Source organism: Micropterus dolomieu, linkage group LG23 (genome assembly GCF_021292245.1).
Source record: "Micropterus dolomieu isolate WLL.071019.BEF.003 ecotype Adirondacks linkage group LG23, ASM2129224v1, whole genome shotgun sequence".
Taxonomy (NCBI): Eukaryota; Metazoa; Chordata; class Actinopteri; order Centrarchiformes; family Centrarchidae; genus Micropterus; species Micropterus dolomieu.
Genome location: NC_060172.1, coordinates 14,677,916 through 14,692,724, shown reverse-complemented (window position 1 = coordinate 14,692,724; position 14,809 = coordinate 14,677,916). Strand labels below are relative to the sequence as shown.

Below are 14,809 nucleotides of genomic sequence, written 5' to 3'. Positions count from 1 at the left end.
TTAACTACTTGTGTGGAAACTGAAAGTAAAAAAAACACATTAGTAATGAATACATGAGTAGTTTAAAGAGTAGCTTTATAAAAATAAAGTCAAAAACACATAAAAAACAATAATCCCTTCACCTTTCAGAATCAGTGATTTTTAAGATATAGATATGAAGTCTCAATCTAGATTAAGACTGAGGCTGGATCATAATTGACTAGGAGAAAATCATGTTTTCTAAAATTTCTAAATGCTGTAAAAAATGAAACTATTAGTAGCCTACAATTTATATTGATTTGTATAGTCTGCAAGACTGTCAGTATGGTTCACAGTTGTGAGTCTTCCCAGCAAGCAATAGCCATCATTTCATCGTCTAGGTTAACTTTAGAACCAATTTAGTACACCTATGAGTAACCCACTTCTAGCCACAATAACCTTAAATTTGGTTGCATGACGGTTTTGCCAAAATATGTTCCATCATGTAAGCAAAGTCAGCGATATCAAGGTTTCTGGTTTAATTTCTTTCACATGTTCTATGCGTAGCCTTACGGAGGACTGATCCTGACAGATTAAGAAATAAATACATGCTCAATAAATAAATAAGCATCCTATTAAATGCACAAAAAATAAAGTTAATAAATAAATGTAGTAGTTAAATTATACAAAGATATATATAAAGGTTACAACGAACAATAAATTAATAAGGTAATAAATACAAAAGTGAATAAATGAAGAAGCTAAAATATTCTATCTCTCTCTCTATGTATGTATGTGTGTGTGTGTATATATATATATATATATATATATATATATATATATCCTCATTATGCAAATGAGGAGGGGCTGTGTCTCAAGGGGACAACCTCTCCCCTATTGGTGGACCAGTCAGACCACAGAGGTTGATTCTATGCATACATCGACAAACTTGTTCCTCACACAGTCAGATGGCTTCCTTCAGTGAACTAAGGTGTTTAGCAGCTCTGTTTGAAGACAATACTACCAGCCATATCTTCTTTCCTTTTTGTGTGGACACTCTGACAGACAGTGTTTCAGTTTGCGGCATACACTGACACAGAACTGCGGGAGATGTGTAGATTATTTGCATATCTCTGAAGATTGTCTTTCATTCAGGTCATAGTTATCTTGAATATACCTTAAACCATATCCAGTTGCCCTTGATTTTAACCCACCTTGGATTATCTACATGATTAAAAGACAGTTTTAGTCATAAGAATACGGCCATTCAGTCTTTTTAAAAATGAGAAAAAAATCATGCTGAGAAATAAATGACTTATACTTTCTTACACACATTCAATACACTTTAACTCATAACTGGCTCAAATTCAAACACATTTCACTCACCGCTTTTTAAAAGGTCTTCTTTGTGGCTTATTGACTGAACTGTGGATTTCACACTGACAGGAGGTTGTTTTTTCTCGTCTGGAGAGAATTGGGGAAGAGGTGATTTGCACTCACCCAAGTACTACTGAAACACTTCTTATCTTTTGTGCATTTACACTAGTTTAATTACAAAGTTAAAGTTAAAATAATTTTCCAACTGAACATTGAACAATAGCTGTATTTGGTGCATTCCTGCTATTTAATTTAAATTCCCTTCACTGAATTATCATGCATTTTGTGAGCTCTTATGTGTATGGCTCTTGGACTTTCTGAATGCAGTTACAATTAATTATTTAGGATATTATGGCACATAAGATGATCTTAATTGATAATATTGTTGGAAATGAAAAAAAATTATGTGTAGTGGAGAGTGGTGTGCTTTATATGCATGAGATCTCTTTTTATTTTAGTTACCAGGATGTGCCAGTATACTACACACATCACACAGAATGCATGTCAGATGGTGGTTTCACACTACAACTCAACAGCTCAGGGATACTGGGTTATAGTGTATGTGTGTTTTATATTATCTCTTTACAGTTTCCTCTATAAAGCCTACAGTGCCTGCAGTGTGCTCACAGTGAATAATCAGTCAATGATAAGGGAAACGATTGTTCTGATGACTCTGAAATTGCCACTTCGTGGATCTTTTTATTATCAGAGTCAGGTATTTGAGTTTCCACACTGACTTGAGTTGTTGAGGGCAAGCATTTTACCCATTTTGTAATCAAATCTCTGAGTGGACCTACATCCATGTAACTATGTGGTATTTCTTTCTAAACAATGTACTGGAGAGTATGCACAATAGTTTGCATTATCAAAGTTTCTTAGAAGAAACTAAATGTAACACCTAGATATACAAAACATGAAAAGGTAGCCAAAACAACAAGAAAGTAGAAGGGTATGTGACCAAAACCCTTTCCGTTCTCAGGCTCTGCTTCAGCCACATTGACAACCAGTGTATGTTTAATTGCAAAGAGACTAAAAGATCAAAAAGATACCAGGAGAGATATGGACACGTGAAGGGGAACTAAAGGATGTGGTAGCACACGGTGAAGACTAAAGAAGAATTAATTGTTACAGCTATGACTTAATGCTCAATGCTTTTCTCAAACTATCAAAATATGCAAAATTATTCTTTCACTAGTAACAGTAGGACATATGGCCAGGCTTGAAACTCACATTGCGCAACAGCTAACAGGGTATTACACCTTTTCTGCACACTGTAAGTGATGTCAGTATCAGTGGATTCAAATGAAAATCTATCACCACTTTCTCTCTGGTCTTTGTGGCTTATTGCCCTGCATCTGAATGTTCCACTGGTCTTCTTGTCTTGTTGTGTGCATAGAATCAAGGAAGTGGCACTGTCGCATCTTTAGTGCAGGCACATGCATTTGAAGGAGAGCTGTGGTCCCTAACCCGGCAGAGGAAGAGGCGTGTGTTAGTGAAGCAAAGGGACAGTCACTATGACAGGGTCGAGGGACACATATTGAGCAGGAGGAGAGTGGAGGTGAAGCTGTAAGCAAGGAATAGCTCAACCTGTAGGGAAGGAGCAGGGAGTGTCATAGGTGTCATTTTTGAAATGGCAGGTGTTGTCGTCATCACTTTTTGAAAGCATTTGTTAAAAATGTTCTAAAAAAACTTGCACCAAGAAATGTTAATTAACAAAGGAAAATGTTTTTTAAAAAAACGTTTATTTGCACATTAAGCGAAAACGTACAATGGAATGTAGGCTAAATATAGGAAAAGTATCTGCATGGTCCAAAAAAGTAACTTAAGATAAACTTCCGATTACAGCATTATAATTTTATATTCTGAATTCTTACCTGCCACCTGAATTTCAAAGATAACTCCACGATTCCTCACAGTTGTGTTGGAGGCCAGGGCGATGCCATATTCCTCTTTCTTTAGTTTTGATAATGTTGTTTTTTTATGTCATTGTTTATTAATTGTATACTTTTTATTGTTTATATGCGAATTTGTGCTCTGGCAACATCGCAACCTAAACAACCTAAACATTCATGGCAATAGGCCTGAGAGAAAGAGAGAGAGAGAAAAATCTCTCATCTCATCTCATGGAAATAGGTTTCTGCCACAACCTATCAAAGTTTCCTCCTCACTAGAGGAAGAGGGGGCCAGGCAACAACTGAAAAGTGTTTCAACTTCTTTGATTAAGGAATGGTTGACAAAGTTTACTGCTGCTCTTGGCATCCTCCACTGATATGCATATATCAACTCCCTTTGACTCACTTTAACAAACTGTGATGCCATATAAGGAACTCACAACAATTCCCTCAGGAGTGGAAAACACAAAAAATCTTTTAGAGCAGTTTGAAATTCTTGAGTTCTAATGAGTGAAATCGAATATCTTTCCCTGCCACAATTATTGTGTGTTCAGGCATGCGTTTATATGCGCCTGCTTCAGTGTCAGCATGTGTGTCTGTGTGGGTGCTCTCACGTGATTTACGTGTAGGTTTTTCTGTCATCTCAGCTCCTGTGTCCAAACCACTCTGTTCCTTCTCTGTCCCCGGTTTCCCCCCCTCCAGTCAATCAGCCATTGATCATTTTCATTCTCAGGACAATCTCTAGCCCAGTGTCCAGTTTGTTTTTAAAGTGACTATATGTAAGTTTTTCAATGAAATTAATCAAATTTCCATTGCCTTATTCTCAATGGGCTCAAAACTCATTTAGAAATGAAGCACACACCTGTTTTCTCCATTGCTTGCATCATCCACTATTCTGCTTTTAATGTGGGGACTCCGCGTCGGATTCAGCCCTGTGCGCGCTCCAGAGCCTCTGACAACACTGCAGCTAAGGACATGCAGTCCACTAACACCATAAAACAACTGGCTCACAGCAAAACACAGGCTCCACGTAAGGATACAAAACAACAATAAAGTTTTATGTGCTGAAGAGCCTTGCACTAACACTACAGTAAAGTTACTTACTTACTGCGGTCTTATTATAAAGTGTGACACAATCTCGTTATAATATTCAGTCCAGCTCACTACCTGTTTCGTTATCATCCAATACATTTGGCTGTGCTGACATTGCTGAGCCTCCAGTGAAAGATTCACAGATAGTAAAGATAGTTACTGACGGCAGCAGGCGAACTAACGCTGTAGCATGTCGGCTAAATTTAGTAAATATACCGTGATCATGTAACCAGGACCAGAAGTATTGTGCCGATATGCCGCTTGCTGCGCTGAATGAAGGAATGTTACGGAGCCGGTGTTGATCTGCCTCTGAGACAGGAACGTTGAAGTAACAGAGCCTGAACATGTCTGAGTGAAAAGCCACAGCCTGCATGCTGGTGTTCCTGCATTTATTGCAGGATTTCTGTGTGAAAGTGGTTGTGTTTTGGATTATACTCGCTCATGAGTTCAAGCGAGCGAGCACATGCCTGGTTGCAATCTTAAAACCGCACCACTAGTGGCCACTGAAAACTACATAATGCCCCTCTGTGTGAAAGCATGTTTCTCAACAGTCTCAAGATTTACGAAATTCCCAGGTCACACAGTTGCGTTTCAACACGTCACTGACTTCTGGCTTGGTGCCATTGATGAAACAGTCTCTCAGGTGGGCTTCTCACGGGGTGTCGGGGTTGGTTTCTCTCCTGGTTCTTGTGAGCCCATGTGTGCTGTGGATTTCTATGAGTCTGGTTTAGATATTCTGCTACATTGCCTCATTGCCCTGCTGTTTACTGGCTGATATTGTCAAAAGTCAATTCTCAAGGAAAAATCTGCTTTTATTCTCTGTAGCAGTGTGGCAAAATTGTGTCGCTAGTACGGCTGACGTACTGTAAACGGTTTGTGATGGTTCCGTCTGGCTGGATATTACGCATGATCCATGCAGTACTGCAGCTGGGGGCTCTCCGCAGTGCCACACAACTTTTTAAAATTCTTCCCACTCATGGAGAAAAGGAAGGACAGGTCGCAAACAGCTGTTGTGTGAAGCGTAATTGTAGCAAAATAGCTACATATAATAATATTACTAATTATATTTTTCTTATTATAATAATCAGAAAAACATGCCTGATACTTTCACAGTCAGCCCAGGCCTACATGGTTGCAGCTATTAATGATTCTGCAGAAAGAATCCCGCCCCCCGAGAGTGAAAAAAAAAATAGTGCGCTCCCCCGAAAGCCATGGGATAGTTCACAAACTGGACACAAATGCATCAGAGTATCGTCCGAGTGAGCTGCAGTGTCTCAGCACATGCCGCTTTTAACCTAATCTCAGGGTCAGAGTACTATCTCACCACGGGAACATGATGTCTTTCACTGTTTCCCAAGGGACAAGTAGCGAAGAACTTGGTCAGCGGTTTTACAACACGAGCAGTAATAGCACTCAGGGGAAAGGCTTCAGGGAACCCTGTAGCTGCGCACATTACTGTCAGCAAATACTAGTTAATGCTCTTAGTGCGCGGTAAAGGTCCTTCACAGTCAATTAGGACATGGTCGAACGGTTCATCAATCACTGGGATTGGACACAGGCATGGGGAGAATTACTGATTTGGCTTACCTGACAACTGGCATATGTGACAACTGCGGGATAATCGGGCCACATCTGAATTCATACCCGGCCAAAAGAAATGTTTAAGAATGTTCTGGTATGTCTTGGTAACGCCTGTTATGACCTGGCTCAAAAGGCCACAACAAAAGGGAGACACACCATGGTAGAGGTTTAACAAAATATGTTTATTAAACCAAAATTAACCAAATTAAGGCTGGTGCCAAAGTAAAGGTGAACAAGCATGGGGTATGAACATCGGTGGTTTCAGTCAGGTCAGGATGATGGATGCATGGAAAATGTGTGTGAGGGTGTTGTAATGTGCAAGAAATAATAACTATCAACTAAAACAACATGTCCAGAGACCAAGGCAAAGGTGGAACCTGTGGAGGGAAACAGATGGTTAGCAGAGAGGTCCGTCCATCCTCAGCCCAGCAGTGACCTCCTGCAGAATGAGAAGACAGAGTTACAAATAGCCTACAGGGCAATTAGCCCAGGTGCACAGAGTTACCAAAATCAGCTATTCCTCTACAAGGAAGAGAGAGATAGACCACACCCACTCCTGACCCCACAGGGCATCACACACCTAACTGATCTAACCATTTGCTCTCAGGCGCTTCAGATAAAACATGCTGACGGTAAGGCAAGGGCACAACTATCTGTTTCACATTGTCCCACCCAGAATCAGCTGCTAACAGAGGTGACTATTGGCGTGCTGGCATGAGCACACTGTCACACAAACGTCAGGACTTTTGTTTCCAATCATACGGGCTTGTGCACGGGGAGGGACCATGTTAGCAAAATTGACATTACCCGGCGGCGAATACAGGACCTCTAGTGTGGGGGTAACCTTGCCTCCGGCAATGTCATTCAGGAGTACTACACCCTGGACAGGCAGCTCGGGACACACTGCTACTGGGAAGAAACCAGTAATTAAGTCAGACATGATATGTATATGGTGCACCGGCCGTGGAACATACAGTATCCCATTTCGATGCCCCGCAGTACGGAGTCAAAACCACAGGCAGTCTAATCAGTGAAAGACAACGCTGAGGCTAAAATCACTGGCTGTGAACAAGCAGTATCTCGCAACACTTTTACCAAGCGCTGGTCAGCAGGCAACCCGGTAAGTGAAATACACGCATCACAAACAAAGGGCTTAAAGAAGGCATCTACATCTGTACACTCATTACTATCACTAAGCGTGTGGGACTGATTTAATTAAGCACCCTTAGGCTGGGAAGCTCTTGGAGATTGCTCCTTACGTTTCAACGTGTAACAGTTAGCAGTTACATGTCTGCTCTGATGGCAGTAGTAACACTCACGTTCATCTTTCTTTACTTGTGATGCTTTAGGCAAGCTAGACGGCGGTGAGGGTGGATTGCGGAGGATACTGCGTGGTTTACTACCAGTTACTGTGGAGAAAGCAGTCTTATGTACCAGAACATACTCCTCAGCTAAAGTAGTGGCTGCTGCCCGTGTCTGCACTTGCTGCTCATTCAGATACATCACAACACTGTTAAGGAGACCCTTCTTAAAGTCCTCCAAAAGCATTAACTCTGACTGAATTAAGGTCGGTTACCTGACTGGCAGCAGTCCATTTATCAAACAATACGTCCTTCTCTCTAGCGAACTCAACATACGTATGGCCCTGCTCTCTATTTTGCTCACTAAATCTCTGCCGTTATGTTTCAGGAACCAACTCATAAATGCGCAAAATGGCAGCCTTGAACTTCTCATAATCTACGTTGTCCTCCAGAGGTAGTGCGGCATTGGCTTCCTGAGCTTTACCTTGGAGCAGTGGTTCTCAACTGGTGGGGCCCGCACTGGGGGGGCGCGGACATTCTCCCGGGGGGGGCTCAAGTAGGCATGATGGGAGGGAGGAAAAAATTTCTGAAAGAAAAGAAAATCTGAAAAAATAATAAATAAATCATGAAAATTCCCGCCATGTTGAAATGCAAGTGGTTTGGACTATTATAACACACAAACAAATCATCCTCCTGGCGACTTTTTTTTTTGTCAAAAGTCTAGAGACTTTTACTGGTGTTATTGGAGACTTTTGTGGTGTTTGGAGACTCGAAAGCACACGTCACTCTGCAGTAACTGTGCTCAACGAGCAGCGGGTTCTGCCGTGAGCCCCTCCCCCGTCCAAAAGCACTCACAGGCGGTCAGTCTCTCAGTAGCCTCGCGCAGCAGTCCCAGCCTGCAGTCAGAGCAGAGAGGAGACACACACCACTCCGCGTCCAGGCTGCAAATGAATCGCGCATGCGCATGGCCGCTGCTGTTCCCGCCCTGGCTTACAGAGCGGGGTGTAAATGTAAATGTTTCTTCACTCACTCTCACACAAAAATAAATCACTGGATTTGACTGACATAGCTCCATTCACTCTAGTCTCTTGCCAAGTTGTGCCTCGTGTTAGCTTTCGCTATCTGTTATCAATCGATTTACTGAGGCCTATACTTCAAAACCCAAACAGTCTTTTTAAAGACTAATCCCACAAACAGTCTTTTTTTTTTTTAAGATTATCCCCATCTCAGCCCTAGCCAGTAATTTTTTAACTGCAGGCAGTGCACTTAGCTAACTACCCTTTTTCACTGTGTTGCAACACCCACGCGACAAAGACAAGTCCTGACTGATTAGCCCCCGATACTAGTCTCTCAACATAGCCACACACACGCACACGTCGTTACATCATAGCCTAAACTTTATTGAAAACACAACTAATCCACATCCAAATTATTTCAAAACCAAACTAAAATGGAGAGATTTCTAGTGAGGACCAACAAGACAACCGACGCGCCACCAGCTGCAAAAAAGCTTAGAAGGTACGATGAAGCATACCTGCAGTTTGGGTTTACAGTCACGGCTGATCTGAGACCTCAGTGTATCGTGTGTGCCGAGGTGCTGGCAAACGACAGCACGAAGCCCTGCAAACTAAAAAGGCACCTCGAAACAAAGCATGCTGGCATTAAGGATAAACCGGCTGAATATTTTAAAAGAAAGCTTCATGGCCTCCATCAGCAACAGGCGACCATTTCAGTGCACAGCACTGTGTCTAAACAGTGTTTGGAGGCATCGTATGTTGTGGCCAAAAGAATAGATGAACTGGGTAAACCACATACAATTGCCGAAACTCTCATTTTGCCGGCCGCGCAAGACATGTGCAGAATAACGATACAAACTCGGTGTGGTACCACTGTCCAATGACACAGTCGCTAGGAGAATTTCAGACATGTCTAATGATATCAGAGAGCAACTGATAGAGTTCATTAAAAAGAGTCCTTACTACGCACTGCAGCTGGACGAATCCACTGATGTTGCTGGGCAGGCACAGCTCCTCACCAATGTCAGGTATATGCGGGACAGGGCGATTGAGGAGGATGTCCTGTTTTGCCGGCCTCTTCAGTCGCACACTACAGGAGAAGCCATCTTCAATGTCCCTGATATTTTAATCCTGGAATATGGTTTGGCTTGGGACAGATACATTGGGCTACGCACGGATGGTGTGCGGGCAATGACGGGCAGTGAGCGTGGCCTAGCTGCTCGCATTCAGCAAGTAGCTCCACTTGTGAAATAGACACATTGCATGGTCCATCGTGAAGCACTAGCTGCTAAAAAATTGTCGGTTCTCTTTGACTCATCAAATCACAGGCGCTAAACTCTCGCTTGTTTGGGGTCCTCTGCTAGGAGATGGGGTCAGTGCACGAACAGCTGCTTCTGCACACTGAAGTTCGCTGGCTCTCCAGGGGGCAGGTGTTACAGCGTTTGTATGAGCTGCGAGAGGAGGTGAAGTGGTTTTTGACAGAAATCAAATTCTAATAATAATAATAATAATGCCTGCAAGCTCACATTAGAAGTAGCGTGGGGTGGGGGGATGTGGGGGCCCAACTGCAATGAACCAGATTTGGGGGGGCTCAGCTTGCAAAAGGTTGAGAACCCCTGCCTTGGAGCGTGCCCTGGAGCAGGAGAGCCCAAACTCCAGGCGGCCACTGCAACGCGGCAGCAATGTGCTCAAAAACACTGAAATAGGAATCACAGAAGGTTGTTACAAAAATGATATGCTTACCTTCATCCAAATTCATTTGGGAAGGTAAGCTGGATCAGAGGAGGGAGAGGGTTGTGGCATACCTAAGGCAGACGGTTTTCCAGCTCAAGCTTCTGCAGTCTCACAGCCTTGTCACACTCTACTTCATCCGCTCACCTGCCTCGCCAGCCACCCCCGAGTCAGGCTGGGCTTTGCGGCTGGACACATCGTCCACCTCTGTATGGATGTCTGCTGGAAGTGCCACTCCCACAGGTTGCTGTGTCTGCTCAGGTAATCTCTCCCTGCTCTACCAAGCCATCAATAATCCAGGTCCGAAGATCCTTTTTCAACAAAGATTTGGCAACTGTGATTCCAAAATGGCAGGCTATACAAATTAAGACATCTTCACGACAAGCGAAAGAATCCAAATCAAAACAGACCGCCATAGCTCAGTTAGCCAGCTGCATTCCCCGAAGCTCAGTTGTGTCCACTCAAAACTCTGAGTAACAAATAACTTTCCACCAGATCCAATTCAAATCCCGGATGAGCCCCCAATTATGTTACATCCCCACCTGCTAGGGGTAAACATAAATATAAACCAGATGTACTTGGTGAAGTGAAAATGTTATTTATTAAACAGAGGGGAAACAAACAAAAATCAGAACAGAAACTGGACAATTGGGTGCTGCGTAAACCAAAGAACAAAATATAACAAAAAGAGATCCCTTCTATACAAGGGATTAATAACCTCTAAAGCTAGTGAATCTAATACAAATGACTAAAAGTATAAAGGTGTATCAGTGGTAAGCTGATCCCTAGCCCAAATCTGCACACCAAACAAAAAACAAATCATTTAGTTTGAGACAGGAGTGTTACTGACTCTCAGTAAACACTAACTGGCAACACACAAGAATTTAGCTCACAGCTAACAGCAAGATGCCGTGAGACCAGTCTCACAACACAAAACTATCATTAACGTGATAGCTACTAATTGGCAATAAAAGACACACAGGACTCAACAAAGTGATTAGGACACGTGCAAACTACATGGTGAGTGGTAGCTGCAAGGGCTGGGCGATATGCCAAAAAGTCATATCCCAGTACTGTTGGTAGAATTCCGGTATAAAATATATATTTTACACAATGGAAAACCTAAAGAAGGTGAGTAGAGTCAAGGCGAGGCGAGCTGGTACAGTGCGGTAGAAAAGGGACCGTCTCTCTCTCCCTGTATGTCCGCTTTGGTGACTTTCTTCGGTGATAGGCTGTATAAAGTCACCGAAAAAAAAAAAACAGAACTTGTCTTCAGGACTTTTTCTCCTGTGATTCCCTTCACAGCAGCAGCTGAGCTGCATGTTAAGGAGGCCTGTTGACCACGTAGCCTATCACTGTCGCTTTACCTGGTCTGCTCTTCTAAAATATCCACAATGTCGCGACTTGTAACGGAATCACTGTTTCTCTGATAAATGCTACAGTCTGTTGCCTAACCTGGGCGGCTCGCCGAAGTAAAGTGTATGTGTGGGAAACAATGAACCGTGCTTTTCTTTTTACAAGCCAGCTCTTTAACAGTGTCGACCAGCACTGTGTCTCCCTCCATCTTGTACAGATGCAGAGGGAGGGGCGGGGCTGCGCGATGAGGGAGTGAGAGAGGAGCAAACGCTGGCAGGACTTTACGGAAACATATTAATTAACTCAACATCAAACTATATCGGTATAAACGGTATTGTCTAATTTCTCTCTTTCTCTTTTGAAATTATATCGGTATACATTATAGACCGCCCAGCCCTAGTAGCTGCCTTGACACAGCAGCAGGTCAGCTTATTTGAACCCAAGGAGCTTGAAGGCGGCAAGAGTGAAATACATAGACTGCAGCCCTCGGTAGTGTAACACACAACTACAAGGCAATTGACAGAAAATAAAACCATATAAAAGCAGTAGCTCAAAAAAATATAGAGAAAATAAAACAATTCTGTTTACTGTGAAAATAATCAATAGTAACAAGTATCCTATTTACAAATAAGCACAAACTTCATTCTACACGTGGTAATTAGTTTTTACTTATAATAAAGTTACATTAATAATGCTTAATAATGTTTTAGGGAAAACAATTATCTTGCATTCAGGTGTGAGTTGGGTCTGGTTTTCCTTGTATTTTTCATCACTCTAACATTTGTGTAGACAGCTTCATCTTCAGAGTTACCTGGGAAAATCAAAACAGATGAAGTGAAATGTGTTTTGGAGTTGAAGCCTGTCACAGAGGACATCTTTGTCTTTTTCAACTTTTTCATCATTATAATTGTCATGGTATTAAATGAATGTAATGCATTAGCTATCTGGAAAGAAGATAAAATAATTTAAAGATCTATAAAACTGGTAAACTAACATAATGTCAGCATGGCATATTGAGACAGACTTACCCTGTTTGTTATGCAGATGTATTTTACGAAGACACAGAGACACAAGGAGAAGGAGTGTGACAACACCAGCTACCACAGCCACAGTCACGATCACAAAGGAAGAAACAAAATCTAGGAAACACAAATAAATATCAAACCAAATTAGTTGACAGAAGAAGTTTCTCAAATATTTCTTGTCCGTCATTGTCCTCCATCAGGTATTCTGAATTAATTAATTAATTAATTTAATTGATTAAGGTTTTTACAATTTTGGAACAAAGAATGTCAAATAGTTGTAAAGAACAGATATTTAGAAAAAAAAAACTGTACCTCTAAACTCTGCACCTTTGCAGCTTTGTAGGTGAATAACTGTTTCATCTCTGCTGACATTGTTCCAAACATTACACAGCAAGTTTCCTGTCAGCTGACCTTGCAAGCTGATGGTAACATTTGAAACTCTGATTTCAGTTTTATTCCCAGCTACTGACTGCATGTTTGCTGTCCAGTTGCTTGGGGAATGGCTGTGGCCTCTGCTCTGTATCAGTGAGTGACCATCCAAAGTCAAAATGAACTCTACTCCATCTCCCTCAGAGGAGCAGCTGATGTTCATCTCTTCTTGTGACAAACACATCTGAGACACAGCTGGCTTTAAAACTGGAGCTGGAAGATATTCAGAGTTACTTAGATAGTATACAGCACAACATGAAAAGTAAAATCCACTACCAGCTCTGTTCATTGTAGATTCAAAGATTTTTGTGACAGATAATTTTGCAGCTACTCAACACAACAACACAATATTCAAACTTGTTCATCAGATAGGAAGCTGTAAGCCTGTATTTAGCCTGGGATTTCAGTGACATTTTTTAAAATAAAATGTACAATAAATATTTTACACGTATATTACCCAGGTTAACAATATATTATTTAATCCCTGTTTTAGACATTGAGAATTAGAATTCAACACAGTTTTTTGGTTTAGAAAAATATTTTAAAAATCTCTTTAAAATCTTTTTTGTAACCTACCTTGTATTTCTAGATGGACTTTCACTTTTTTCAGTGAAACACCATTAGATCCAAATTCTTCCAACAGGTAATCTCCAGAGTGTCTCTTCATTGCTTTACCTAGTTTGATTGTTCCATTGGTGAAGCGTTCAAACTGATTTGCATATTCCTCATGCAGAGTCACTGTCTGATTTTTGACTGTTTTTAAAATAAGATATTTATCATCCTTTGTCATTTTAACCTCTGTATTTGTTGCATTTGGCAAATGAAAAATCAACAGCTGTCCAACGGCTCCAAAACACTGCTGAGCTCCAGAGCGTTCAGAGAAATTGCATTCAATCGACCCTAAAAAACAAAACAAAAAACAATCAAATGCTTAATGTAAAATACTGATGAGAACAATGTAATGGCATTATATTTCTGCTGCCAAAGTCATACTTAGTTTGTAAATAAATATTTAATCTATTTATCTACAATTGTAAAGTCAGTGATTGTCTTTGTAAATTTGCCTGACTTAAAATACTTAATCATTTTCTTTACTGAAAAAATTTTCTATACACCATACTGTTAACTGCAGTAAGATAGTTTTACGTTGCAGTGTACCTTTTCCCAGAGCTGTTGTTGTCAGAGCCGTGAAGATCACATACAGGAAAATCATTGTTTTCTGTTGTAACACATAAGACAAATGTATGATGTATAATGTATGATTTATTTTATTGCATCATTAATACACTGTAAAATTAGTAAATGTAAGATTAGTTTTTAGTTTGAAGTAAATTTGAAAATAAAAGGAAGCATGCTCAATAAGAACAGCATGTATGTAGTAGCTACTTTTTTTTAAACGTTTCAGAAAACTGATTAAAAGCCATACTCTGTACACGCAATAAAATCATTAAAAAGTACTCCAATGTTTCTCCTTACAACAATTTTAAACTCTCACTCACCGCTGTTGCGATGTCTTCTTTGTGTCTGAACAGTGATCTGTAAATTTTCCACTGACAGAAGTTGGTTTCTGCTCGTCTTGTCTTTTTGTCTTGTTGTGTGATGAGAATCAAGGAAGGGCTTATTGTGTTGTCACCCACAACTTGCAGTACTCCAATAAAGACTGCTGTCCAACTATGGTTTCTCAAATTTAAAATAATGTCCAATGTGAAATGAAAAATCTTTGGTATAGATTTTCTATGGTCTTCAGTTTTAACATTTCTAAGTCATCTGCTGTGTGAGATGTTCCAGTCATTGTGTGAATTACATTTACCTGAAACAGTTTCTAAATACAGTTACAACATAAAAATGTCGGCTGCTATAAAACAAATTTAACTTATGGGCCACTACCTGTGCTTTTGGTATTTGTCTACAGAGCGGCATAATATAAAGAAGAATGACTTTAAATTCTAAACACCAGTAAAAATCACACACATAATAACAAATTGCATGTTTTACACACACACACACACACACACACACACACACACACACACACACACACACACACACAC

At 40.9% G+C, this 14,809-nt stretch overlaps 2 long non-coding RNA genes across 2 annotated transcripts; one reads left to right on the top strand and one right to left on the bottom strand.

Annotated features, from left to right (window-relative positions):
• Positions 1 to 6,122: 6,122 nt before the first annotated feature.
• LOC123963497 lies at positions 6,123 to 8,126 on the bottom strand. Its single transcript, XR_006823191.1, has 3 exons — positions 8,057 to 8,126; positions 7,686 to 7,804; positions 6,123 to 6,339 (listed from the first exon to the last, which is right to left on the bottom strand). It is a non-coding gene; the product is annotated as an uncharacterized LOC123963497 (long non-coding RNA).
• LOC123963496 lies at positions 6,480 to 7,737 on the top strand. Its single transcript, XR_006823190.1, has 3 exons — positions 6,480 to 7,020; positions 7,250 to 7,467; positions 7,590 to 7,737. It is a non-coding gene; the product is annotated as an uncharacterized LOC123963496 (long non-coding RNA).
• Positions 8,127 to 14,809: the final 6,683 nt, after the last annotated feature.